This window comes from Triturus cristatus, chromosome 4_2, assembly GCF_964204655.1.
Source record: "Triturus cristatus chromosome 4_2, aTriCri1.1, whole genome shotgun sequence".
Taxonomy (NCBI): domain Eukaryota; kingdom Metazoa; phylum Chordata; class Amphibia; order Caudata; family Salamandridae; genus Triturus; species Triturus cristatus.
The window spans coordinates 955,339,085-955,344,084 of record NC_140586.1 but is presented as its reverse complement, the minus strand read 5'-3'; the positions used below and the strand labels follow the sequence as shown (position 1 = coordinate 955,344,084).

At 47.4% G+C, this 5,000-nt stretch overlaps 1 pseudogene; it reads right to left on the bottom strand.

The window, feature by feature from the left end:
• Positions 1-4,114: 4,114 nt before the first annotated feature.
• The window catches only part of LOC146839085 (18S ribosomal RNA), a 3,999-nt pseudogene continuing 3,113 nt past the window's right edge, over positions 4,115-5,000 (bottom strand).

Genomic DNA, 5,000 nt, shown 5'->3' with positions numbered 1-5,000 from the left:
TTTCTGCTTGAAGGGAGGGACGACGAGCAGATTTGAATGAGAAGAGCGAAGAGCGTGTGAAGGAATGTAACAACGTATCAGGGATGAGATGAAAGCTGGGCCAAGACCGGCTAGGGCTTTAAAAATAGTACAGCCCAATTTGAATGTGCAGCGGTTTGCCACCGGAAGCCAATGGAGGCTCTTCATCAGGGGGCGGACATGTAGATGTCTTGTTGGTGGAAAATGAGCCTGGCTGCTTGGTTCTGGACCAGTTGTAAGCGGTGAAGCTGGTAAGCCGGAATGCCAACATAAAGTGAGCTGGCATAGTCAATACGGGAGATGACTAGGGCCAGAAGAACCAAGGTGAGCGCCTCAGTGGTCAGAAATCTAGAGATCTTGCGGATTCTGCGGAGGTGAAAAAAGCAAGATGACACAACTGCACCGATTTGAGTGTTCATGGACAGATCTCTACTTATGATGACCCCAAGGCTTTTCACGGAGTCAGCAGGTTGAGGAGGGTTGCCTAAAAGAGGGGGCCAAAAATTGGCGTTCCAAGGGTTAGAAGTACCGCCAGTCAGGACGAGCTCAGTTTTGTCAGGATTGAGTTTCAATTGGCTGGCGTTCATCCAGTTACTGATGAGACACAAGGTGGACTGAAAATTTGAGACAGACTTGATGGAGGAGTCAATTTTAAACACTAGTTGAATGTCATCGGCGTAATTAAAAGTGGCCACCTCGCAGTTACGTAGGGAACGGATCAGGGGAAGCATGTAAGGGTTGAAAAGAAGGGGGGAGAGAGAGGACCCCTGAGGGACTCCGCAGGTCAAGCTTACCCTCCTAGCTGAGAAAGTAGCTACGCGGACTGCCTGGGACTGATTTTCGAGAAAGGAGGAGATCCATTTCAGGGCGGTTCCCTGGACACCGACGCTCCCGACACGGTCGATCAGAAGATTATGGTCGACCGTGTCGAAAGCAGCCGAGAGATCCAGGAGGATAAGGGCCTGGGAGATGTTATGGTCGGCCCCCTTTCTAAGTTCATCCATGACTGCAAGTATGACCAGCACTGTGGAATAAGCTGGTCTGAAGCCAGCCTGCTGGGGATCCAGAAATAGCGAGAGTTAAATAAAGGAGCTGATACATTTGGCGACATGAGCTTCTAGGATCTTACTGAGTTAGGGGAGTAGGGAAATCGGACGAAAATTAGTGAGTATTGAAGGGTCGGCGTTGGGTTTCTTGAGGATAGGAACAACCTCGGCCGCTTTAAAAGAGTCAGGAACTAAGCCTAGTTTCAAAGATTTGTTGAGAAGTGCTAAAGGGGGATCGGGACATGTAGGGAACGCTTCTTGAAGAATGTGAGGAGGACAGGGGTCTGTTGGGGAGCCTGATCCAACTTTCTTTACACGGGCAAGAAATTCCTCTTTCGAGATCGGGGGTATTTGATCTAGCACTTTCGGGTTCTTAAACGAGATCAGGGAGTTTATAGGGAGAGCGGGCGGGGGGATGCTGTTTTTGATAGTGGCGATTTTCTCCACAAAATAGTCATTAAGGGCCTCGCATAACAGTTGGGAAGGGAGTGGTTTAACAGTAACTCTGTCTGGTAAAGATAGTTCATCGACAATAGCGAATATGTCTTTGGTTTTAGTTGCTGAGTTGATCATTTTCAGGGAGAAGTACGTAGATTTGGCCTGGATAATGGATTTTTTGTAGTCGTTTAAAAGGCTAATATAAGTAGCTTTCCTTTCCAAGGAATAATCACGCCTCCAGCTGCGTTCAGCCTGTCTGAGCGCTAATTTTATTGTTTTCAGTTCGTTAGAGAACCAGCGTTGGGCGTCGTGAGGACGTTTAAGTTTAGATAATTTAAAAGGAGCAACGGCATTGCTGGCTGAGTCGAGCCAGCGCTTGATGGTGGAAGCCTGATTATTAAGGCAGTCCACCTCAGCAGGGATGGAAGTCTTTAGTAGGGAATGGAAATCTTCTTTGTTGGCCCGATTCCAGTTTCTAGCCCAGTGCTTGCCCAGGGACGGGGGTTTAATAAGGGGACAGCAATCCAAGGAAAAGAGGATAATTTGATGGTCTGACCAAGGGCATGGGGAAATGGAAGGTGACGTAATAACCATGTTGGCAGTCCATACCTGATCCAGAATGTGGCCCTTATCATGAGTGGCAGTATGTACATGCTGGATACAGTTTAGCCCGTAAAGGAGGTCTGTAAATTCTGAGGAGCTAGTGCTTTCCTTAGTGTCCGAGGGCCAATAATTGAAGTCTCCTATAATAATGGTTTTAGCATTATTGATGATTAATTGGGAATCAGTTTACCTGCCAGCTGAGGAAAGGAGGGCATGTCTTGGGGGGGTCTGTAGAAGAGAGCACAAATAAAAGGGAAATGAGGGTAGTTGAATTTTAAAATAAGACTATCAACAGACGGTATGCCAGTAACTGTTAAGGCAGTGAATCTGAATTTATGATGGATAATGGCGGCAACTCCTCCACCAGGTTTCCCCAGGGATCTGTTGGTCTGGAGTATGTAGTACCCCATAGGAATTGCTGCCAGGATATCAGGGAGAGAGTCGGCGGTGAGCCAGGTCTCTGAGAGAAGGAGTATATCAGGTTTATTAGAGTCAAGTAAGTGAAAGATTTCTAATTGGTGCTTAACCAATGAGCGAGTGTTTAGATAGTTAAACACCATGCACGTCTTGTTTGAGGGCGGGGGAGAGATAGGATCCGGTGTTACTTCTGAGTTGGCCGAGGGGCACTCTCTAAGCGGTAAAGTAGGGAGTTCAATCGACCCATACCTGGGGATGAGGATCCCTGTAGTAGATAAATAGAAATTTAAGGAAGGGTCGATGGGCCAATTCGCCTGATAATTTCGCAGTTCAGTGGCTGAGTACGATGTGACTTGGGCATAGTGGGTCGCCCCTAGCCCCGGCCGGCCGCGGACGGGCGCAGACGGACTTGCCTTAGGCGCCTTTAGCGCGTCAGCGGCGCGTCCGCCGCGTGAGCGTTTGACCATGCGATTATGTAGTGGTGGGGCACGAAGAGCTAGTGCGCTAACCCTCACCGGAAATGCCTCCTTGTTGGAACTCCTGAGAAGCCCTCCGCGCAATGGCACAAGCCGCGTCGGACCGGGGCGGTGGAGTTTGTCTAATGCAGGTAAGATTGAGTGCAAAGTGCAGATTAATAATGAACAGACACGTTTAAAAACACAATAGGCAGTGATACATTTAAAAGTGATTCTGAAAGAGGATTCAATTATACTTCTAAACACCCACAGCATATCTCGTGGATAGATTAATGCGTGAGGCTAAGACAGCACAACTAGCGGCATCACCCGCTATCAGGATTCTGCCGCGTCCGCTGCGCGTGCGTTTGACCATGCGATTATGTAGTGGTGGGGCACGAAGAGCTAGTGCGCTAACCCTCACCGAAAATGCCTCCTTATTGGAACTCCTGAGAAGCCCTCCGCGCAATGGCACAAGCCGCGTCGGACCGGGGCGGTGGAGTTTGTCTAATGCAGGTAAGATTGAGTGCAAAGTGCAAAGTGCAGATTAATAATGAACAGACACGTTTAAAAACACAATAGGCAGTGATACATTTAAAAGCGATTCTGAAAGAGGATTCAATTATACTTCTAAACACCCACAGCGTATCTCGTGGATAGATTAATGCGTGAGGCTAAGACAGCACAACTAGCGGCATCACCCGCTATCAGGATTCTGCCGCGTCCGCTGCGCGTGCGTTTGACCATGCGATTATGTAGTGGTGGGGCACGAAGAGCTAGTGCGCTAACCCTCACCGGAAATGCCTCCTTGTTGGAACTCCTGAGAAGCTCTCAGAGCAACGGCACAAGCCGCGTCGGACCGGGGCGGTGGAGTTTGTCTAATGCAGGTAAGATTGAGTGCAAAGTGCAAAGTGCAGATTAATAATGAACAGACACGTTTAAAAACACAATAGGCAGTTATACATTTAAAAGCGATTCTGAAAGAGGATTCAATTATACTTCTAAACACCCACAGCATATCTCGTGGATAGATTAATGCGTGAGGTTAAGACAGCACAACTAGCGGCATCACCCGCTATCAGGATTCTGCCGCGGGCTTCGGGCTGGCGCCGTCGGTCGCTCGGGCCGCTCCGCTGTTAATGATCCTTCCGCAGGTTCACCTACGGAAACCTTGTTACGACTTTTACTTCCTCTAGATAGTCAAGTTTGATCGTCTTCTCGGCGCTCCGCCAAGGCCGTTGCCGACCCCGGCGGGGCCGATCCGAGGACCTCACTAAATCATCCAATCGGTAGTAGCAACGGGCGGTGTGTACAAAGGGCAGGGACTTAATCAACGCGAGCTTATGACCCGCACTCGTTCATGGGAAATAATTGCAATCCCCAATCCCTATCACGAATGGGGTTTAGTGGGTTACCCGCACCTGTCGGCGAAGGGTAGACACACGCTTATCCGTTCAGTGTAGCGCGCGTGCAGCCCCGGACATCTAAGGGCATCACAGACCTGTTATTGCTCGATCTCGTGTGGCTGAACGCGGTTCAGTGACTAAATATCGAGGGACAAAATATAGACTATACAAAAAATCGACACTAAAATATCGAGGGACAGAATATCGACTCCCTATCTACAAACAGGTAAGTACTAAAATATCGATTCCAAAATATAGACTGTCAAAATATAGTTAGCCAAAATATCGAATTTTTTAAATGTATTAAAAATAATATAAAATTATTTAAATATTAAAAACAATTAAATAAATCATATATAATATAATATAAAATAGCTTAAAATGTAAACATAATATAAGTAATTTTAAAAAAGTCGAGATTTTGTTGGATACTGAGAGCGTAAAAATTACTATTCCCACTCCAGTGAGTGCAACAGTAGGGAAAGCGTTGGATAGCGTAGGGGTAAAAATTACTATTCCCACTCCAGTGAGTGCAACAGTAGGGAAAACGTTGGATAGCGTAGGGGTAAAAATTACTATTCCCACTCCAGAGAGTGCAACAGTAGGGAAAGCGTTGG